The 25,533-nt window shown below is 36.1% G+C and overlaps 1 protein-coding gene across 2 annotated transcripts in view; it reads right to left on the bottom strand.

Moving 5' to 3' along the window:
• The window catches only part of LOC139136179 (mannan-binding lectin serine protease 1-like), a 75,313-nt gene that overhangs the window by 28,885 nt on the left and 20,895 nt on the right, over window positions 1–25,533 (bottom strand). The window contains exons 1-3 of one of the 2 annotated variants that reach the window (XM_070703929.1): window positions 7,420–7,630; window positions 1,102–1,349; window positions 604–766 (exon numbers count right to left, since the gene is read on the bottom strand). The exons of the other annotated variant lie outside the window; for it this stretch is intronic. The gene's annotated coding sequence lies outside the window, so the exon portion shown is untranslated. Of the gene's footprint in view, window positions 1–603; window positions 767–1,101; window positions 1,350–7,419; window positions 7,631–25,533 lie in introns of those variants that run through there. 2 annotated transcript variants of the gene reach the window in all.

The following is a 25,533-nucleotide window of genomic DNA, read 5'->3' as shown; positions in this document are numbered from 1 at the left end:
TAGTGTAAATGAAAAGAATGCTGATTTAAGCATCGCCTTATGAGAACATTTGGCTTGAGTTTAGCCGAATCAACTACTATTGTACTGGCATTTTTGTCGTTTGCATAGCTTCCACTGCAATGCAGGGAGCTATATATTTTGCAGTCAATAATACCCGGTCCCGGGCACTGAATTTCGTTGGACGCCGATTGTTCAATATTTAACTTACTTTGTCTTGTTTTGTGCCTATACTACAGAAAAAAACTTTAAATGCCATAGACACAAACGTTGATACAATATAACAGGAATAACCCCTTCCCCGGCTGTGTATACACTTGATTTGGTTACAATTCCCTTTATATAGCTCTCATAGTGATTCATGGCATTTCTACCAGAGTTCGTGTAGACCAAGAATGCGATGGGGGATTATTGCTTAAATAAATTATTCCCTTGAGCTTTTCAGCATTCACCGCTTATATGTCATATAGTGATTTTCCACAAATCGTGAAGATGCAACTGATTTACATCGCATAAAGTGGGTGACAGTGTGGCACTATCAAGAGTCGGTCTAACTTTTATTTCTTTCTTCATCTTCAATTGGTTGAGTAAACTCTAGGGTTTTACCTTCTGCATAGTAGTAAGCCTTCAACTCAACATTTATAGTAAGATCGTCCGGCATGAAATGTACTTTCAAGTTGTTGCTTGGAGACCTAATTATGCCCTTTGGACCATAATGTGATTCATGTCTTCCACAGAAAGTACCCAGTTCTATGTCATCTGCATTCACCTAGGATAAAACATAATTCCAAAGTCGTACGTGTCCTACATTTTGTCATGGATAAAAGGTCCAATGCCCCATACGCTAAGAGAAGAAGGCGTCGACAACATTCCAGCTAGATATATTGTTGTGGATCGTTTTTTTGCTCGGGCATGGACAGTTGCTCGTATTCGCTAAATTATGTGTGATGTATTTCAATGTCATCAAAAACTTTGCTGTATAGAGAGGAGATTATGTTCACATGAATTGAATATAATGTATCGATTTCCAACAGATGAATTATATATCATTAACTATTGATTATTAATTAATTAATTAATTAGCATTAATGATTCCGCTCTTACTTTCACTGATGACCAACAATAATATTCAGAAGAGGAAACCTTTTGGATGTCGAATTCCCACAAAGTCCAAGGCAACACGTAATCCCATGGGTACTTCAATGTTCCAGATTAAGTCCCGTTTGTATCCATTAGGATCTTCCGGACTCGGCAGCCATCCATTTAAACCAGATAACGTGTAGCTTTTACAACAGACGAAAGTGACCAGCAGTGAACTAATGACGATATGGGTGGCTGGTATTCCTCTATGCCTATTTGGAAAGAGTAAGTTTCGGATGTCTTAGGGAGCTTCAGTTATTATGGCCGGGGTGGGCCGGCAAAATCCAAAGGGGAGGGTCACCTCAAATTGAAAACTGTAAAGGGCGGGGGGTCATGTATTTTCCATACAGCTCAGAGGGGGGTCACTTAATTTTCATAAGTATCCGTCCCGTCAAAAAGCAGTTTCAGTGTTCAGAAATATTCTGGGAGATAAAAATGATTCGTTGCAAAATTTCATTCTCTGAAGTCATTTACTGTAAATCTGAACAAAGGTATAATTATCTGTCACATGAACATTTTAACTTGGCAACTCTGAGGCTTGTCTTATTGTAAATCGAGCTTACTGAGGGCAATGAATAATTCCTATTACTTACATATTAGAGATACAGCAAGTTTTGTCCGGGAAATTATTTAACAGTTACAAGTAGACTACTAGTACCATAAAAAGTTAAATAATACTTTTAGGTGAAATTCCAATATCATACTCGTTATCAACATCTGAACTTTCAAACACCATATTTGAATCAAGTACATTTGTATCAGCTATCAAACACCTATAAAAGCACACATTAATTTAGTTTAGCATTGAAAAAAATATTCACAATTTTTCTCATAGACTCCAATGTATAGGAATCAACATTTGGGTGAAATTCCAAAATCAAATTTCTTGCACACATATCAACCTTTAACCATCCTATCCTAGTCTAAGTAAGTACTTTAAAATGAATTTCAAACGTCTATAAATATACAGATTTAGGTAGTTTTGTATTGGAAAAAATAGTCATAGTTTCTTATAGACACTCATGTACAGTTAATCTACATTTCAGTGAAATTCAAAAATCCAAAAATTTCTGGCAAACACATTCATTTGCTACCACCCTAGTCTAATCAAGTACATTAATGTTAATAATTGAGAGTACAAAAATACAGAGTTTTGCCTATTTTTGTATTGAAAATATTATTCATAGTTTCTTTATAGACTCCCATGTATAGTGGATGAACATTTTCAGTGAAATTCCGAAATCAGATTTCTTGTACACATAATATGTACCTTTAACCATCATATTCTAATCAAGTACAATTATGTTAATTATTCTATGTCTGTATATGCGCAAGTATAGCAAGTTTTTCATTGGATAAAAAAATATTCACAATTTTATCACAGACCTCCATGTATAGTGGATGAGCATTTTGGTGAAATTCTAAAGTCAAATTTTTGCCCACGTACCAGTTGTAACAACCCTATTCCAATTAGGTACATTTATATCAATTATCAAATATCTATGAATGCATTTATATAGTTTTGTGTTGAAAAATTATTAACTATTTTTCCATACAATACCATGTATAGGAATCAACATTATCAACAGCTGATTATCAATTAAATGAAAATATCAATTTTTTGTACACACACGCTTGTGCAAAAATATTGCGATCCACCTTGTAATTTCTGTCCAATCCCTTTGAGGGGTAATTTCAAAATTATAGTAAGTCAGAAGGGGAAATTTAAATATAACACATCGTGAGTTTGTAAGGAGGGTCATTTGAATAAATCAAAGAATCTTTTTATTTTTAATTCTATTGTCCCATACCCCCCTACCGCGAGGTGTTTGCGTGTGCAGCTTTACTCAAGCAATGTGGTGGGGGTCATGAAATTTTTGTCATCTGAAAAGGGGGATCATCAATTTTTTGGTACAATGGGTGGGGGGGTTCACTCATTTTGACTGATGCGCAGGAAGAATTTGCCGTCCAACACCCGGCCACAATAACTGAACGCTCCCTTAGTATGATGGTCTAGCTAAACACTCAAAGAAGACTTTATAAGGAGTAAGCTTTTTAGTCCGTACGTCCGTGCGTGAGTCTGTGTGCGTGCGTCCATCCGTTCACGCAGATATTTCAGAGATGCCTGGAGCGATTTCATTCAACCTTGGTACAAGGATTACTCTTATGTCATACACATGCACGCCGATTTGTTAGTGATCCAATTCAATAGGATCGTGTGACGGCCATTTTATTGAAAAGCAGGTACTATATCATTGACAAATGGTTTTGAAAAAGAGATCTTTTTCTAGATCGACATCACTAAATTTAATGCAACTTTGTAGAGGTGTTCGTCGCACAGAGCTCCGACACAATGAGATATGTCAGTATTGCATATTACTCGCTAATTTGCAAATTTGATGAATTTTTGTAATTAGGGTGCTATGTCTAGAAATACGGCAGCAAATTTTATGAAACTTGGTACAGATTTTTAGCAGACAGTCTAACAATAGTGTAAAAAGACACTTAGCAGTGTCATGTGAATTAGTTACTAATATGGCATATTTAATGAACTTTCCTTATTAGTGGGCAATCTCCAGAAAAGCTGCATCAAATTTGATGAAACATAGATGTCATTCACTCAGTACTGTAATACTGTGTGAAGACAATAAGCAGTATCTATGAAGTAATTGCTCATTTGCATATTTGATGAACTTTCATAATTAGTGTGATATGTCTAGAAATGCCTCATCAAATTTGATATAAAACGTGGCACAGATGTTTATCTTTCCATGATATAATGGCGTACATAAATACGTAATAGTATTATGTCAATTAACAGCTGATTTGCATATTTAATGACTTTTTGTAATTAGGCTGATATGTCAAGAAATGGTTCATCAAATTTCATTAAATGTTGTACAGATGTTGATGAGCTCACATTGCTTTAACATTTGAATGAAGACATTTATCAGTGTCATTCAAATTAATTGCTAATTTGCATATTTAATGAACTTTCCTAATTAGTGGCCTATGTCCAGAAATACTGCATCAAATTTGATGAAACTTGGTACAGATGTTGATCTTTCAGTATTGTAATACTGTGCGAAGACATTAAGCAGTATCATGTCAATTGATTGCTAATTTGCATATTTGATGAACTTTCATAATTAGTGTGATATCTAGAAATGCTGCATCAAATTTGATGAAACATGGTACAGATGTTAATCTTCCAGTAGTGTTATGGCATGCAAAGATATGTAATGGTATTATGTCAATTAAGGTAGTACACTACCATTCTATATAGGAGCGCGCCCTCTTTTGTCCAGAAGGTGTACTGTTCCTTTTAGACTACCTAACCTGGTGAGCGTGAATAACAGGACAAAATGGCAAAAAATCATGCCAGTGACCTTATAATATTTCTTTCAGAAGTTTCTATGAATCAAAAGAACCGAAATTATATTTTTGTTATTTTTATTTGAAAGATCAGTAGAGAATAATTAACAATTTTAGCTCTGAAATAATATCAGTAAGCTAGAGGGTCAAATCTCAGGTCTAACAAAATTCATCTTTTTTCGTCACTTCTTGCTATTTGTAAGAAAATTTGGTGGTGACCCCAACCTTTTTTGCTTCTAATCAAAGAACACTGTCTGTTTGATAGATATTGCTGTACTTTTTAACATTTTTGAAAATTATATTGTGCATTTATATGAAGTTTATACTTTTAAAAAAGACTAATTTTACAGTTAAATGATAAATTTAGGGTCTAATATTTAATTTTTAAGACTGTTCTGGCAATGCAAAAATGTGGTATGCACACTGGAGCTGTTAATCGTTTGCGATAAAATAAAGATTCTGCTGCTACGTGCAAATTTCGCAAAATGGGAGATTTAGTGGTTTTCTGTCAATTTTGGCATGTGTTTTTTCAAAACTTTTGCATGGGTACCCCATATTTTTTTCATATCTTTGCAATGTACACATAAAGATTATTTCAGAAAAGTCAACTTCAAGAATGTCCCAACATTTTTTGGAATGGTAGCGTACCTCCTTAACTGCTGATTTGCATATTTAGCAATTTTTTGTAATTAGGCTGATGTGTTAGGAAATTGTTCATAAAATTCCATGGAACTTGGTCCAGATGTTGAACCAAGACACTCAGCAGTCAACTAATTTTTAATTTACATATTCAATGAACTTTCCTAATTAGAGTGATATGTCCACAAATACTTCATCACATTTTATGTAACTTGGTACAGATGTTGATCTCACAGTGCTGTAATACAATCATCGCGGTATCGTTTATTAAATGTGGTACAGGTGATAATCTGTCAGTGCTATAGTAGTATGCAAAAATGTATGGAAACATTCTATCGATTAATTACTTATTGACTTATTAATGACCTTTCGTGTTAAGGATGGCAGCCCGCATTGGTTTTACGTTTTCACCACCATGGATCTCACCCTAATCATAGACCAAATTAATGAACAGGGCTCTATTCTCTCTAAGGACTTGTAATCAAAGAACCCATTAACAAGTGGGGACTGTGTCATCAACGATGACTTGTTTGGCATATAATAGGCGAATAATTAGCTAAAAAGAAGTAGTATGATTTTCCTTTAATTTTTCTCTGTAATATGTTTCGTACATGAAAAGTAATCGGAAATAAATAATTACATACATGTAAAAGTACATCATGCGATAGTGACGTATATTTGACTGGCTAACATTTTACTTCTTGCTTTTAAGATAAAAGAAATGACGAATGGCCTGGGCTTAATATTAATCGATCCCTGGCATTAAAAGATGGTCATTATATAGGAAACCAAATTACCCATATTTACTAAGTAATGGGAATTTTACACAGTTTTCGACGAATTCGCTCACTTCATTTCAAGCGCATTGCAGTCATCACAGTATACTTACTTCCTAACGGCACTGGAATCTGAAGGCACTTTCAGAAAATATGCCAACTTCATGCTGTTTCAGTATTTCACACAATGTGTACGACTATGAGCGTTAACAGTGTTACATTTACCGCATGTAAACAATACGTATTAGAGAGGTTGAGTTACACGTGATTACGTTCCATCAGTACACGTGACGTCTCTATCATGGTACTTGTTGCTCAGACGTTCGGAATAGAACACCATCGAATGGATAAAACCTCAAAAAGTAAATTGTCACAAAAATCATTACTCTCTACGTGTTGTCAATGATTGATCAGTGTATATATCAGGCGGTCATTAATATTATCAGTGTTTGCACGACCTTTCGATATAGAAATCTGACAGTTTACTGTTACTACGTATTGTGAAAATTGTGTGAAATCTTAAAGTATGCATGTCCTTAAAAAAGTGGTGTCTCTGAAGCTGAAGCCTTCATGCCTGTCCTGATCTGCAACTCCAATCACTGATCAGAACATTGAACAACCAACAACGACCTAGATTCTTCCCTGCGGGTTCATACATATATTTGCCGATGGAGTTTCTTGCGAACTAATTTCTAGAAAACTTACGAACATTGGCAAACCCACTGAAAAATTCTATCAGCAACTTGGTAACAAGACAAATCTAAGATCGACCGTCTATGCTACTGAGCTATCCTTCTGCTTGTACCAGAGAGTCTCGCTTCTACCTCCACGCAGAGACAAAACTTTGTGGTACTTCGTCCCACCACGGTCCGGACCATGATTCGACTGTCTTTGCTCTTCTCTCCGCGGTTTTTTATTTCATGTTTTTTTCATATCACTTGACATTTTACATCTAGTTTTTTTCCCAGCGATGGGACTATTCAGTTTATGTTGCTGCCTGCTTCCTTCGATCCTCTATACCAAACATTCAGAAAGTTGATAGTACGTGACAAGCTTGTGCGTGTCTCGAAAATACTCTAACATAAAGCGTTCTAGTGTCACAGCATACATCCCCTGGGAACGTGTAACCTTTTCGCGCATGCTCATTTTAGCTTTGATTAAAGTCCAACATTGTCACATGGAAACCATTGCACGCCCAAGAATTTCGCCGTCGATCATTGGCGGAGGGCCAGGGTAGTTTTAAATGACGAGATAAGGCTATCACAGAGTATTTCCTCGGAGCGCAAATCCTACCCGAAAAACATGGTTTAAAATTAACAAAACCGTTCGTCAATCTCCGATCGTACATTTATTACTTTTCGTAATTTTTCATTTTTCTTCGTAATTTACGAGAGCGCAGTGAAAACCTAAGTTAATTCCATCGTGTTTTCATAAAAACAAACTTTTCATTTCCTGTCCATATGGGTATTTGCAGAAGTACCCCAACACTTACCTTACAGAGGAAAACGCCATTGTTGTCAGCAGTAGCTTTTCGTTGCCTTTATATCCGTGCAAGACAAGCTTATAACAAGAAATTTCAAACAGAATGCTTGGTTCATATGACACTGCAAACCATATATTTAGTGCAGGCTGTGAAAATTCTGTTAAATTTTCATAAGAATGTCGACTGAACAAGTCGTTGGAAGAACAGGCGTAGGACACACAGACAATGGACTTTGAACGAAACGTCAATGGCTCCCTGATTTATCGCCTTTAGCCAACTTTCCGTTGTGAGCTAAATGCTTTGTAAACGTGCATGTAATTTCGTCGAGTAGATAAGCTAATCTCTATTTATGACTTGCTGCTCGTAAAGAGTTTCAGTGCATATGGAGGGCGTTATTCAGCTGTACCCTACCTGGCGACGTTGCGACAAAATATAGTACAGAGTCTTCTGCTTCGGGTCATTGCACTTTTTGGTGACACCATGAAGAAAATGCACGATTAGAAGATATTAGAAACGTGCAATTTTCTTTACCGGCATGACACAGATACTTTAATTACTTTGATTTATAGATTGGTTCGTCCAGGTTCCACTGTTATTTCTGATGAATGTACGGCCTATTCTTTATTGCCCGATTCTCATCAGGTGTCTCATTTCATCGTCAATCATTCTCCTTATTTGTTGACCCTCAAACCTTCGTCTCGTCAACATCATTGAAGTCATGTGGATACATACCAAGCGAAGAGTGGGGCCACTATTTAAAACCATTGCAAGTTACCATTATCAATCACAGGATCCTGCAATCATTCTAATCATTCCTGCAATCATTCTAATTTCTCTATGGAAAATGACCTCCTCCTTGCAACTTGTTCTCTTGGATTATAAGGTATAGGTAGTGCGTCACATGCTAAAGGTGCTGGGTTCGAGTCCAGGCAGGGTATTGCTTATTACGAAAAACGTAGTAAAACAAGTCATTGACAATGACACAGTCCCCACTTGTTAATGGGTACTTTAATTACAAGTCCTCTGAGAGGAAAGAGTCCTCTTCATTAATTAGGTCTGTGATTAAAAATACTGCGATACAGATGGGGCTTAATGGCCAAAAATGAGTTCCATGGTGGTGAAAACATAAAACCAATGTAAGCCACCATACTAATTACAAAAGGTCATTAAAATGAATCAATTAGTACTTAATCGACAGGATGCTACCAAAAATTTTTGCATCCTATCCCAACTCTGACAGATTTTCACCGGTACCATATTTCACAAAGTTTGATGCATTACTTTGGACATTCATTCAAAAATCCATTATGTAAATGCAAACAAGCAATTAATTTATATATTATAATCTTATTGATGTTATATGAATTTTAGTCCGGACTCAAATATAGTAGTCAACAATAAAATAGGACATTTGAACAGGTACAGGTTGGCACCGGACATTTTATATGGTTTACTATAAAGGGTATTTTCCAAACAGCAACAACAATAAGTGGGAAATTAACATTTGTAGCTTTTTGCGCCTTATTGGCCGTGGGTTATTAAAGCACGCGTACGGTAAACGCAATCAATTGTGTTTGGCCTCAAACCCCCAACCCGTCCACCTCACGAATATTTGGAAGTGCGAAAGTCCAACCAAGCCTACTCGGTATAGGCATACCAACAATAGGTAACTACGTAGCTATGGCATTGCAACACATTGCAATAGATGGGTAACACACTGAATCTTTGTAATCTGATGAATCACCTGCAACTCTTTCGTTTTAGCTCACATGTTCACACACGTGGGCTAATGTGGCAGCGGCGTCTGTCTATCTGTATGTCTGTCTTTTGGCGAGATATCTAAAGAAAGACTTATCGGATCAGGATCAAATTTGGTACAAAGATTTAGTTTGAAAGTGGCAAGACATGATAAGTTTTGGTGGGTGTGGCTTGCAGATTTCATGCTCATATGCATAATTAATGATTTTAGAAAAAAAAACAGACATACATTGAGACCGGCTGCACTGAATTTGATGAGACTTGCTACAATATTAATCACACAAGGATTTATCGGCATTAAAAAATATAAGAGTGTGACATGAAAGTTAATTTCTAATTGCACATTTGATGAACTTTCCTAATTATGAATGTAACTGAATTGACTGAATCAAAGTTTAAGAAACTAGGTATGTATATTGAAGGTATTATGATTAAACATTACTGAAAGTCGCTAAGCATTTTAACTTCAGCCAATTCCTCATTTGCATATTCAATAAACTTTCCTAATCAGGGTTATATATCTTGATTGCCTTGACCAAACGTGACAAAACTTGCTCTGTACCTTGAGGATACTATGATGCAACGATATTGAAAGTCATTTTTACTTCAGCCAATTACCAATTGATTATTTAATGAACTTTCCTAATAAGGGATATGTATCTTGATTGCCTAGACCAAACTTGACGAAACTTGCTATTGACATAGAAGATACTAAGATACACCAGTATTGAAAGTATTTTTGTATTTTAAATGCAGATAATTCTTAATTTGCAAATTTAATGAACTTTCCTAATTAGGGTTATACATCTTGATTGATTTGACTAAAGTTGACGAAACTTGCTATGTACATTGAAGGCACTATGATACAGTATTTTTGAGTGACATTAAGCACTTTTACTTTAGCCAATTCCTAATTTGAATATTTAATAACTTTCCTAATTCGGGATATACCTGGATCAACTTGACCAAAGTTGGCGAAGCATGGTAAAAATGTATATTCCCAGACAACTGCAATATATACTGAAGCAATATATACTGAAACACTTGGGCATTTTCAGTTCATATCTGGTTTGACAGTTTCTGCCAACTTCACAATGACGCAACCATCAGAATGATATGAACCGAAACATTGTATCCAAAATGATTTTTCGTTATTTACACGAGCATTGAACCACATGTATGCAGGGCTGGTGCACTGCACTGGCCTGGTACAAGCCAAAGAAGATTATATATATAGCCAAACATGGGCCTATGTGCCTGAGGGCAGGTGACCATTTGCCCGACTTAAAGGAGGGCAAATGGTCTCCTGCCCCAAGGGTACATAGTCCCATGTTTAGGATATAATGTTTTTATTACATGCCTCTCATACACAGTTTTCACTCAAAATATTTAGATTTATTGGCAAATGATAATCCAATGCTTTATTTCCATCTCAGACGAAAATCCGTTAAAATGGAACGATTTTCATCATGGAATAGCGCAATGATATATTTAAACAACTGATATGAGGTTTATCAATTTTTTTTCTGCAAAATTTTCCAAAACCGGATTTCCTGTGCAAAACATGAAATTTCGACATTTTCACATAAAAAAGTTGTTAAGTTGAAAATAGTTCCGGTTCACTTTCAGTCCAATGATGACTATGCGGCCCGCGACGTTATCGACGAATTACCATTGAATCCTATGGAGCGCGCGACGTACGATATACGAGGCATGTAATAAAGCGCGATATTTTGCATACATGAAACGTGTAGCGAGATATTGCGATATAAAATCATTTAATGCGAATTTTACGCACGGTAATCTAAATACAGCCAAAGCCTCTTCCGGTAAAAACAGAAATTGCGTTTACTCTGGGAGTGTTTTAATTAATCCGCGCCCTTTAGGTAGTGATTCTCATGGTGATGGAACAGGATATTCATTGTCACGACGTCACACGATTTTCCAGTGTCGTGCGATATTAACAATTCCGTTAACAATAGCTCACAATGTTTATTACTTGGCCAGTGCTTATGCAATCACGATTCACAGCACTACCTTCGTGATGGCGCGTCCTTCGCTCCATACGGCTTGGTTTCACCGGGTCGGCGTTGAGGTCCCCTGTCCGGCGAGTAAACAAACCTGAGCTAGCAAAGTATTTCAGGATGTTGTGATGTTGTACCACTATTCGGTTGTTATCCCCGCCGCTAACGTGCTTTGACTGTTACATTGTTATTTGAAGGTCATCCTTGGAAGGTAGGGATATACGCGATGTGATTGCGTGCGTAAGCAAAGCTATGGACACTCTGTGTGACATAATTTCGTTATAACAATATCCGCAAGTTGATTTTTAGGAGAACCTCGTGCTCAATGCGATATTGACGATACTCATCATTAATCATCATAATTATACACGACCGTTTCTATGGCGATGCTGCCTTACAGTCACTGTGATCATGTAATGTTCATGACCTTGCAAATATGTCCGTTGTAACATTAGGATAAAGCAGTCAATTAAGCGACGAGCTATTTCTTATTTCTTATTACGCGTATTTTATTCCATGAAAGGTAAAGATGATACTGGAGTGAAACTGCTGAGAGGCGCGACATCATTACATAAATAATAAGAAACAATCACATCACAAATTCGGTAGAGCTGTTCAGTTTGAGAATTTATGTGTAGTGTGTGTGTTTATGGATGTTTGTGCGAATGTATGTGTGTACGTGCGTACGTGCGTACGTACGTACGTATGTATGTATGTATGTATGTATGTATGTATGTATGTATGTATGTATGTATGTATGTATGTATGTATGTATGTATGTATGTATGTATGTATGTATGTATGTATGTATGTATGTATGTATGTATGTATGTATGTATGAGTGTATGTATGTGTGTATGTATGTATGTATGTATGTATGTATGTATGTATGTATGTATGTATGTATGTATGTATGTATGTATGTATGTATGTATGTATGTATGTATGTATGTATGTATGTATGTATGTATGTATGTATGTATGTATGTATGTATGTATGTATGTATGTATGTATGTACCAGGCGCCAAATGTAAAAAAAATTAACTTACACAATCAAGCTTTTTAGAGATAGAAAAGATGGAAAATGTATATATAGAGAGCAATTATGTATATATATATATATATATATATATATATATTATATATATATATATATATATATATATATATATATATATATATATATATATATATCTATCTGGATCCTACATCTCCCCGACCTCATGTCACCCACCCCACATATTCCGCTTAGTACCGTATAGTGGAGCTATCCGTATCCGCCGGATATGTTCGTTAGATAATTGGATGGAAAATCGACTTGACACATTGCCAGTAATCTCGTTAAATCTGGATACAAGAGTAAGCACATCGCCCCTATAATTAACAAAGTTCGCAAACTTAATCGCAGAGACTACTGCAGTATAAAACCAGATCACCAGAAACAAGACTGACATATGTCACCAATTACAATCCATTAGGTCCCGATGTTAAAAAGATAGTCTCCGCTCATCATCATATACTCATGCAGTCAGATACTATGAAGGACGCCATGCCTACAATTCCATTGATTTCGTACAGACGATGTAGAAACCTACGTGATATCCTTGTACACAACAAACAGAAAGTAAGTCATCGATTAAACACGTCCCATCCATGCAACGCTACGCGATGTGTCAATTGCAAATTCATGTTGACCACGGACACCATCACCAGCACTTCTACAGGAGAACACTTCAACATCAGAGGCGATCTCACCTGCAAGTCATCATGGGTAGTTTATTGCATAATTTGTAGCAAATGTAAACAAATGTACATCGGACAGACAACTAATATCCTCAAACAGCGTATCAGTGGTCATCGTAGCTGTATCAGAAGACAGCAATACAGTACAAGTCCACTAGTTGCACCTCATTATAATAGTCCTGGACACTCAGAAGATAACTTCACAGTTGTAGCGATCGAACAAATAACCAACAAAGACCCGGTCAACTTAGATGCCAGAGAAACGTTTTGGATCAAGAAACTACGTACTTTGTTCCCCGATGGACTAAACACAGAAACACCTCTAACAGTGTAATTGACACGTTCGAGTTCCAACTATCCCAGTTCAATCTCATTTTATTATTGTTCCTGTCATCTGCTCATAACATTGAACTCCGTTAACACCCTATTGTCCTTTTTTTTCACACCTGTACTTTCCCGTTGGCTGTACTTTACCCCTGGATTCTGTTCATCAGTTGGACCTGACGATGCCTTGTGAACAAGGCGAAAGCTTGTCACTGTAAGAACCATAGTTGTGTTTTGTTGAGACCATCCAAATTCTAAGATTTTGTTATATATATATATATATATATATATATATATATATATATATATATATATATATATATATATATATGTGTGTGTGTGTGTGTGTGTGTGTGTGTGTGTGTTTGTGCGTGTATACACACACATACAGATACATTGCCCCACACATATGTTTGCTTATGCATACATATACATATTGAAAAAAATACGCGCACGCATAAAGCGTATTCATTCATACATGTAGAATACATACATACACACATACACACATACATACATACATACATACATACATACATACATACATACATACATACAGGCAGCTGCTGACGTTTACAGTATCTGACAGCGCTGCAAAATCTTATATATACAGCCCCGTTCTGATGAAGTATCGCTGTATCAGAACGAGGTTCTATATGTAAGAAACCTAGCTCAGCACAGCTGCAAAAAGTTTATATATATTGGCCTCGTTCTGATGATACAACTATTAACTACACACAGCAAAATTTTACATACAGCCTCGTTCTGAGGGCACAGCTATAGCTGAGAAGTTTTATACACAGACTCGATGGGAAAGTTTTACATACAAACCCGTTCTGAAGAGAGCTATAGCTGAAAAGTTTATACAAAGACTCGATGAAAAGTTTTATACAAAGACTCGAAGGGAAAATTTTACATACAAACTCACAGACTCACAGACTCGGTGGGTAAATTTACATACAGACTCGTTCTGAAGAGAGCTATAGCTGAGAAGTTTTATACACAGACTCGGTGGGAAAGTTTTACATACAGACCCGTTCTGAAGACACAGCACGCTGGGAAGTTTTATACACAGACTCGTGGGAAAATTTTACACATACAGACTCCTTCTAACGCTAAGAACACACAGACATGTACACAGGGTTAGGCTACGAGCAGCCCAGATCAGTGGTGATCTCTCCTGATAGCAATGCAACGATCATTGTTGTGGCTAGCTTACTAGATGAAAATAAACTGGAAAGTTCAAATGCCCTTGAAACGCACAAGCGCCAGCACTATAAGTGTATCAGCTTTTGTCTTGCCAGGGTCAGAGTTCAATCACGCTTTCTGAGCACAAGCATCACTAGGTATTACACTTAATCCAAGACGAGTCTGTATGTAAAAGTTTCCAATCGAGTCTGTGTATAAAACTTCCCAGCTAGCTGTATGTAAAATTTTCCCATCGAGTCTTTGTATAAAACTTCCTAGCATGCTGTGTCTTCAGAACGAGTTTGTATGTAAATTTTCCCTTCGAGTCTTTGTATAAACTTTTCAGCTATAGCTCTCTTCAGCATCGAGTCTTTGTCTTTTCAGCTATAGCTCTCTTCAGAACGGATTTGTATGTAAAACTTTCCCATCGAGTCTGTGTATAAAACTTCTCAGCTATAGCTCTCTTCAGAACGAGTCTGTATGTAAAATTTACCCACCGAGTCTGTGAGTCTGTGTACAAAACCTCCAGCTATAGCTGTGCCCTCAGAACGAGGCTGTATGTAAAATTTTGCTGTGTGTAGTTGTATCATCAGAACGAGGCCGATATATATAAACTTTTTGCAGCTGTGCTGAGCTGAGTAAGTTTCTTACATATAGAACGTCGTTCTGATACAGCGATACTTCATCAGAAGATTACAGCGCTGTCGGATACTGTAAACGTCAGCAGCTGCCTCGAAAACGAGGCTTAATGTAAAATCTTCGAGCTGTATCAAAGTCCGATCTACGTTCATACGTACGTACGTATGTATGTATGTATGTATGTATGTATGTATGTATGTATGTATGTATGTATGTATGTATGTATGTGTGTGTGTGTGTGTGTATGTATGTATGTATGTATGTATTCTACATGTATGAATGAATACGCTATATGCGTGCGCGTATTTTTTTCTATATATATGTATATGTATGCTTACGCAAACATATGCGTGGGGCAATGTATCTCTGTGTGTTTATACACGCACACATATATCTATATATATATATATAAAAATATATATATATATATATACAAAAACTTGTTTGTATCTTCTCAGAGGGGTAAAGTGCTCGATGCAGGGATGCAGAGCAATATAACAATAAATATGAGAACACATCAAGTATGTTTGGTACCTATTACTCGAGTTTCTCGCATACCTGCGATCGTCAGATAGGTAGATTTTATTGTGTGAAATTTGCTTCAGGTGCTTACATATAAGTATCAGGTTGGGTCAAACCATTTGGTGTTGTGGGTTGGATTGAAATTCGACAAGTAAAATTTGTTTTCGTGTCGGCACTCGGAGACCAACTAGGAACGCTTGTTTAAAAGGCTGGATTTATCTGCATTGACTATGAATAGCTTCTCTGTAAGGCAAAGGTTGCATTTCTTTGACACATTTGAGTAACTGTTTGCTTTTGATAGTATGGACCATTATATATTATATGGTTTGTCCTGAGATTTCAAGTGACAGACATATTTTGACAATTCTGTGCTGTTGGCAAATGCCTTACTTCGGAAAGATTGGACATGATTTGCATAGCGTGTTTTAAATGTGTTGTCAGTTAGACCGATGTAATGTTTCGCCTCATTGGCATCGCTTGCAACAGTAGCTTTATAGATTATGGATTTAGACTGGCAAGCCCCCTGGAGTGGGCAAATGGTCTTGATGCGGCAGTTACATACGTCAGTGAGTTTTCTATCATTGCGCTCGGTGACCCGTTTGTCCACAGGCGACCCAATAAGTTCTGAGTTTTTCACACTGTTTTCTCTATCATTTTCTCTTCTTTCTTCATGCTCTGAATGATCGGAATAAATAAAATAAATGGTTTATATAACCTAACCTAGCCTCTGTGACTCTTTATTTATTTTACACTCCATTACAAGGATATATATCTCTCATACACACATGCTGTAATTAATTAGTCAACACAACTAATTATGCTAATCCGTGGACTTATCAGGGATTTTACGGGTTGGTCAACATCGCGAAAGATAGGAATGGTACTTTTTCATTAACATCACTATCTTTCCGATGTTGACCAACCTCTGATAAGTCCACGGATTAGCATAATTAGTTGTGTTGACTAATTAATTACAGCATGTGTGTATGGAGTGTAAAATAAATAAAGAGTCACAGAGGCTAGGTTAGGTTATATAAACCATTTATTTTATTTATTCCGATCATTCAGAGCATGAAGAAAGAAGAGAAAATGATAGAGAAAACAGTGTGAAAAACTCAGAACTTATTGGGTCGCCTGTGGTTTGTTGTGTGATTTTATAATACTATCCACGTTCTGCATGCAGCTATAGCTTAATTTGACTGTATTTCTGTTAAGAAGTTTATGCAATTTACAATCCTTTGGGAAATGTTTCTTAAGGAGACGAAAGAATTCCTTTCCGACGTTGGTTTTCACACTCTTACTGTAGGGTGGGTTGAACCATGTAATTCTACGCTGTCTGCTCCTTGTTTTCTTTACCGGCTTGTCAACACGTGTGTAATTTAGCTGGTCATCGTACCCACTGGCCTTAAGTGCTTCACTGTAAATATCACTGCATGCCTTGTTGAACAGACTCTCATGGCTGGATAAGAATAGATGCGCTTTCCAACTGTATCGGGGATGTGTTTAATTATGGAGGGAGGGTGGTTGGATTTCTTATTGACATATATCGTGTTGTCGTTAGGTTTTCTGTATGGATAGTATTGGCCGTTGCTCAAGTTTAGAGTTATGTCAAGGAAGTTCACGATACTTCTGTTTACATCGATGGTTACTTTCAGGCCGAGGTCATTGAACGACTTTGATAAGTCCTTTTTCATTCTGTCTGCTTTTCTGCCAGTGGCGTTCTTTATTGTACCCAGGCTGTCATCTGTACATTGACTTATATTGTTTCATCGAAGGATGAAGCAAGTACGTTGAAAATGTAAGGCAGTCTACATACCTTAGCTCCATCGTAGCAACCCATTTTCACGCAATACAAACTAGTGCTATCACGGTTCATCCATGATAAAGAGTCGTCGAATAGGGGTGATTTCCTTGAATGCATAATAATATCAACATCTCTTTCTGATATGGTGGTGTGTTGCATTGTAAATTCCAGCGATTTTTGAAGCAGGGATTCTGAGGTAGATGAGTAGAAATTCACAATGTCGAATGTCACGAATTTGAATTGCACCTTGTCTTCTATGTTTTCAAACCAGCGGACGACCGATCTTGACTTTCTCCATTGGTTTACAGCTGTGATTGATCTAATGGTATTATTTATTCTGTCAAGGATTTCTTTATTTATACTTATGCATGTATATATTATATACTTATATATATATATATATATATATATATATATATATATATATATATATATATATATATATATATATATATAATATATATTATATATACACACACACACACACATATATATATATATACACACACACACACACACACACACACACACACATATATATATATTATATATATATACACAACACACACACACACACACACATATATATATATATATATATATATATATATATATATATATATATATATATATATAATATATATATATATATATATATATATATATAAAATTCCTCTCTATATATGCATTTCCATCTTTTCTATCTCTAAAAAAGCTTAATTGTGTAACTTAATTTTTTTACATTTGGCGCCTGGTATGTATGTATGTATGTATGTATGTATGTATGTATGTATGTATGTATGTATGTATGTATGTATGTATGTATGTATGTATGTATGTATGTATGTATGTATGTATGTATGTATGTATGTATGTATGTATGTATGTATGTATTGTATGTATGTATGTATGTATGTATGTATGTATGCATGCATGCATGCATGCATGCATGCATGCATGCATGCATGTATGTATGTATGTATGTATGTATGTATGTATGTATGTATGTATGTATGTATGTATTGTACATGTATGAATGAATACACTATGTGCGTGCGCGTATGGCATATGCTGATTATGTGTATGTATATGTATGCGTACATATGTATGGCCAATGTGCGTATATGTATAATATATATATATAATTATATATATATATATATATATATATATATATATATATATATATATATATATATATATATATATATATATATATATATATATATATATATATATATATATATATATATATATATATATATATATATATATATATATATATATATATATATATATATATATATATATATATATATATATATAGCGGATAAATAAAATTGCACACGTCTACTGATCTGCTTGTATATTTTCTGTTTATTCTGTTGGTAATTTTGATACAACGTTTCGTCCTAAAAGTAGGACTTCATCAGGTTGAAGATGTCTACAAGGGAGAATACAGACAAATACAGAACAGTGTAAGGATAATGTTGATCCTAATTAAATGCTAAACGGACTTTATAGGCTGAGTAAATTAGAAAGTTACAAAGGATATAGAATATGAAAATTCTTACCGTTTATGTGTGGCGCAGATGGAAAGTGGCAATTCAAAATTGGCGGTAATGGTTATTTATAGTGCCTGTCCGAGGGCGCTGTGAGCAATTGTTATTTAAATTACTTTTCGCTAAGAATGTTAAGAAGGTTGAGGCTGTTTGGTGACAATGTACCCAGTTTTGAAATCCAGATGGATTCTATTTTCTTGCGAAGCGTGTCATCTTGTTTATTTATTTTGATAATCCCTATTATTGAAACGTCGTGAATGGTGTGTTGATTTTCGTTGGAATGAATCGCGACGGGAGTGTTAGTTTTGAGTCTTATGGTTGATAGATGGTTATTGAACCTGAGGCGAAATTCTGTTTTAGTTTCTCCAACATACTGTTTATTGCATCTGTTACATGTGATTAGATAAACCAGGTTTTTGGATTTGCAAGTAAGGTTATGTTTGATGGTGTAAACGGAGTTTGTTACGTGACTTTGAAATTGCGTGGCATTAGTGAAGTACTTGCAGATGTTGCAACCTCTGTTTGAACCGCATTTGTAGAAACCTGCTGAAAGTTTTGACTGTTGTATGTCGCTATAGTCTAAGAGGTCTCGTAGATTATGACTTCGTCTATGAGCTATTATTGGTGGATTTGGAAAGGCAGTTTTGCAGCGAGTTGATTTGTGTAAGATATCGAAGTGGGAATTGACAATTTGTTTGATGTTGGGGTGGTGTGGGTTAAACGTTGTTACTAATGGTATGCGTGACTGGTCTTGTTTTGATTTATACTGTAGTAGGGTGTCTCGGGATATTTGTTTGGCGCGATGTATTTGATCATCTACGAGATTTTCGGGATAGCCACGTTGAACGAGTGATGCTTTCAGTTCATTTAAACGAACATCCCGCCAGTCATTTTTGGAGCAGATGCGGCAGATACGCAACGCCAGGCCGTATGGAATGCCTGTTTTTGTATGCCTAGGATGAGAAGAAGTGAATAGCAAATATTGATTGGTGTCGGTCGGCTTTTTGTAAAGGTCTGTTTCTATGTTTCCATCTTGGTCCACTGTGTAACATCAAGAAAGGGGACAGAAGTGTTAGAGACGGTCATAGTGACTTTGATTGTAGGGTGAATGTCGTTGATAAATGTAAAGAACGCGGTAATTATTGATCGGTCTCATGACCAGATGGAATTGACATCATCAATAAATCTCGCCCAGTCAAGTGGTTTGTGATGTGTTTGTGCTGAGATTTTTGATTCCAGTTGGCCCATGAAAATATTTGCATAACTTGGGGCCATCTTTTGACCCATCCCTCTACTCTAACATTCCTATCGATGAAGGAATCAAAGCATGTGAAATTGCCCTGGAAAACCGCAAAGAAAAGAACCCGCCAACAAAAACCATAATCAAATTCCTCACCCTCATTTTGCATAACAATAATTTCAGCTTCAATGGTCAACATTATTTACAAATATTCGGCACAGCGATGGGTCAAAAGATGGCCCCAAGTTATGCAAGTGCCATGCAATTTCAAAGTCACGTAACAAACTCCGTTTACACCATCAAAGATAGCATTACTTGCAAATCCAAAACCTGGTTTATCTAATCACATGTAACAGATGCAATAAACAGTATGCTGGAGAAACTAAAACAGAATTTCGCCTCAGGTTCGATAACCATCTATCAACCATAAACTCAAAACTAACACTCCCGTCGCGATTCATTTCAACGAGAATCAACACACCATTCACGACGTTTCAATAATAGGTATTATCAAATTAAATAAACAAGATGACACGCTTCGCAAGAAAAGAGAATCCATCTGGATTTCAAAACTGGGTACATTGTCACCAAACGGCCTCAACATTCTTAACTAAAAGTAATTTAAATAACAATTGCTCACAGCGCCCTCGGACAGGCACTATAAATAACCATTACCGCCGATTTTAAATTGCCACTTTCCATCTGCGCCACACATAAACGGTAAGAATTGTGATATTCTATATCCATTTTAACTTCTAATTTACTCAGCCTATAAAGACCATTTAGCATTTAATTAGGATCAACATTATCCTTACACTGTTCTGTATTTGTCTGTATTCTCCCTTGTAGACATCTTCAACCTGATGAAGTCCTACTTTTAGGACGAAACGTTGTATCAAAATTACCAACAGAATAAACAGAAAATATACAACTTTTTGTGTTGCAGGTAATAGCGTCGATAAAATTGTTTCTCGTATGAATGATAATGTTGTTCCAATCTCATCGTGGGTTTCTAATGATGCTATGGCAGTCAACAAAGCAAAAGTATGGCCATTACCTCTTGCCCCCAAATTAGACATGTTAATACTAACACTGACGAATCTATTCGTGTCAAAATAAACCAAACAAATATATCTTATCCCCTTAGGTGTTTCTATTGATTCAATTTTAAGTTGGGGTGTTCACGTCGATAACCTGTGTAAGAAACTTTCTATGAGAATTGTTATCCTTCGCAAACTACGTCCATTTCTTTTCTACGTCCATTCTTTGATTGATTATTGTTGCACTGTTTCGGCAATACTTCGAAGTTAAATCTTTACCGTATTTACAAACTCCAGAAAAGGGCTGGAAGATTAATTTTAGGGGTTGACAATGTGTTTTCTCACGAACTGTATTTTTAACTTTGCACTGGTTGCCGATTAACCTACGTATTGTCTTTTTCACTGCGTTATTGACATTCAAATCATTGAATGCCCTCCCCCCTTATCTGACTGACATTTTTCATAGAATTTAATCAAACACCCGTAACACCAGTCATGGAAATTTGTATCTTCCAAAAAATAAGACCGCCACATGTCAAAAGTCTTCCTATTTCCGCCTTGCGAGTACTTGGAATACAATTTCCCATTCGATTAGAAATAGCTCAAACTTGCCCATATTTTAAAGTTAGTTTGCGATATTGTAATGTGATAAAGTTTACAATGAGGGTTCTGATTTAGATTAATTTATTTTCTTTTGTTGTAATGACGCATCCTTATTTTGAACACTTGCTGTATGTACATGGACATTATATCTGCTATTAATACGCTTGTATTTTTTCGAGCTCTCAGAGGGCTCTGATGTAAATTACAATTTGATTTGTACCTCACATTACCCTCTTAAAATAAATAAATAAATAAATAAATAAATAAATAAATTAGAAATAAATAAAAAATAAATAATAATAATATAATAATAATAATAATAATGATAATAATTATTATAATTATTATTGTTTTCAAGGTCAACAAGCTTGACAGGTGCCATCGCAAAAGATATGTTTCTCCAATTGTGGAAATGCCTTTTGACTCTTTGGTCTTTCTGTCCTCCTGCCCTGTCTGTCGTATTTTTTCTCTTGCCATTTATATTCCCTTTCCCATATTATTTTAGAATGGGATTTCAAACGGTATCTTAAAGGCTTTGCTTTGGTCATACGATAGATATTAATTATAGATAAAATTACATGTTGAATCCAATCGTAAACATCAATACAGGTCTTGATCTTAAATTTACATGTCATAATTAAGATACACTTGTCACTCAGACACGCTGAAAAATTGAACCGTTACGTGAAATTCTCCCGTTCCTTCATTAAGAGTTTACTACCTCATCATTCTCAATATAATTCGAATATATTCTTGTTTTTCATCAAAACTTCGTGAACATCCTCGTAATACGTAATTTGTATCTTTTGCATTTGACAAAATCATAATTTTGCTGGTGCCTATGACCACTTTCTCATTCTTGTGCCAAATAGACCGATGGGAACGTTAAGGTTTGTGCGATTGCTATGTGTTTTGTTTTGTTTTGCTTTCTGTTTTTGTTTTTTGCTGGCTGGCTGGTAGGTTTTCAAACATCCAAGGACGGCAAAAAAGAATTTTCTTTAAATGGCCTAACAGAACAGTACACATTCATGACATTCTCTCGGGATCCGCTTGAGCCTGGTATGGAGCTGGACTTGACTGTGCGTCACCTTGCCGCGCACTATGCACACGTTAGACTGTCTTTGGGTATAAGTTGTGAACGCCGGTAACACGCTAATCATTCGTTGCTATAAGTTATCTTTATGTTACTTAAATCTATTATATACATTACTAATATATTATGTATGCGTCAAAATGGTTATGAATACGCTATACTCCCAAAATTGAAAGTGCATCGTAAACGTATACCATCGTTTCAGAGAAATTTTGATACGTCGGCATGCGCTGGCTAAATCGTCAAGGTGTGACACAGCCTTAAAATAGTAAGCTTATTTCTTACATTTATTGGGGTACTCTAGCGAAAAATCAGTCAGAGAAGTATCAGGATTTCTTTTATCTCTTCTCTCTAATATGTATTGTTCATGAAAATTAATCGAAAATAAATAATTGCGTACATGTACATGTACATCATGCGATACGTATATTTGACTGGTTAACATTTTGCCACTTTGTTTTATAGGTAAAAGAAAAGACGAATGTCCTGGGCTTAATATCCATCGATCCCTAGCATTAAAAGACGGTCATTATACAGGAAACGAAACGACCAATATTTACTGTGTCATGGAAAATTTAAGTCTTCTTCGATGAATTCGCTTACTTCATTTCAAGCGCACAATCAGTATTCACAGTGTACTTACATAAAATTCAACAGCGACTTTTAGAAAGTCTGCCAAATTTGCACTGTTTTAGTAGATCACACAATGTGTACGACATTGCCCGTTCACAGCGTTACATTTGCCGCTAAACAATACGTATTAGAGAGTTTAGTTACACGTAATTACGTTCTATCAATATACGAGACGTCTCCATCATGGTACGTGTGGCTCAGAGATACGGAATAGTACGCAACAATGTTTTTTTTGGTGTATCAAAACTACCCCAACACAAGCGTGCTAGTGTCAGAGCATACGACCCAGGGATCTTGAAACCTTTTCGCGCATGCTCATTCTAGCTTTGGTCAAATTCTAACGCTGTCACATGACAACAAATTGCATGCCAAAGATCTTCGCCGTCGATCATCGGCGGACGATAGGGCCAGGGTAGTTTTAAATGACCAGATATTACAGAGTATGTACCCGGAACTCATAATCCTAACCAAAAAGTCCAACGCTGTCACATGAAAACCACTTGAACTTCGCCGTGAATCATTGGCGGACGACAGTGCCAGGGTAGTTTTAAATGATGAAATATGCCTATGGCAGAGTATTTCCCAAGAACTCATAATCCTAACCGAAAACCATGGTTTAAAATGAACAAAACGGTTCGTCAAATTCTGATCGTACATTTATTACTTTCTGAAATTTTTCATTTTTCTTCGTAATTTACGGAAGCGCAGTGAAGATCTAAGTCAATTTCTTCGCCTTTCCATCGTGCTTTCATAAAAAAATGATTTCCTGTCTATGTACTAGGTTTTTGATAAAGTACCCGAACACTTACCTTACAGTGGAAAGCGCCATTGTTGTCGGAAGCAGCTTTTCGTTGCCTTTGGAGATCCGTGCAAGATAAGCCCTAATGCTCGGCTTATATGACGATGCAAACTGTATTTGTAGTTCAGGAAAAAAATTCTGTTGAATTTTTGCCTGAGAATGTAGACGGAACAAATCGTAGAAAGAAAGGCATACGACACACAGAAAACGGACTTTGAACGAAACGTCTATGGCTCCTTGACTTATCGCCCTTTAGTAAACTCCCCGTTGTCAGCACAATGGTTTGTAAACATGATTGTAATTCCGTCGAGTTGATTACCGAAACCAACCTCTATTTATGACTTGTTGCTTGTACCAAAGGTTGAAACTGTTGCGGTGTTACTGACGCGCATTATTCAGCTGTTCCATAACTTGCAACGTTTCTGACAAATTTTAGTACAGGGTCTGTTACTTTTGGTCATTTCCATTGTTTGATGACATCATGAAGGAAATAGCACTCGATTATATTATATTGGAAACATGCATTTTCTTCACCTGCATAATGCGAAACCTTTAACCCTTTGAGTGCTGTATTTTTCCCACCCAAATTTTAATGCAATCATTTTTATGAATTTTTTTGTAATTTTTTAGATAATTTTGGCCAAACTAACATAACATTTCATTACATTTTTATCAAAATTTTGGCAAAACTCTGACAAAAATTGACTAAGGTATATTTTGTAAGGGCAACAAAAATGACTTTGGCGCTCAAAGGGTTAATTACCCTGATTTATGGATTTATTGTCAAGGTCACTGTAATTTCTAATTAAAGGACGGCTTATTTTTTGTTTTCCTATTCTCATAAGTTCTCTCTTTTAACTATTAATCATTCTCTTCATTTTGTTTATTCTCAAACCATCGCCCCCACCAGCACCATGCAATGCATGTGGATACGTGGCAAGCGAAGAGTAGGGGCCACATCTTCAGAGCTATTTGCAAGTTATCTTCAGTAGTTTATCTGGCGGACACGTTTGGGCGATAAAGCCGAGGCGTGAATGTCACTTTTCAACATATCTTTGTCCATTGAGTTAACAGCCGTCTTCATCGACCCAACACCGTACATAACAGCATATTGTGCCCAATTTTGGAACGGTCTAATTTCTGACGACAT

This window comes from Ptychodera flava, chromosome 7 (assembly GCF_041260155.1).
Source record: "Ptychodera flava strain L36383 chromosome 7, AS_Pfla_20210202, whole genome shotgun sequence".
Classification (NCBI taxonomy): Eukaryota; Metazoa; Hemichordata; class Enteropneusta; family Ptychoderidae; genus Ptychodera; species Ptychodera flava.
Note: the sequence above shows the minus strand (reverse complement) of the source record. Positions and strands in the feature narration are given on the sequence as shown.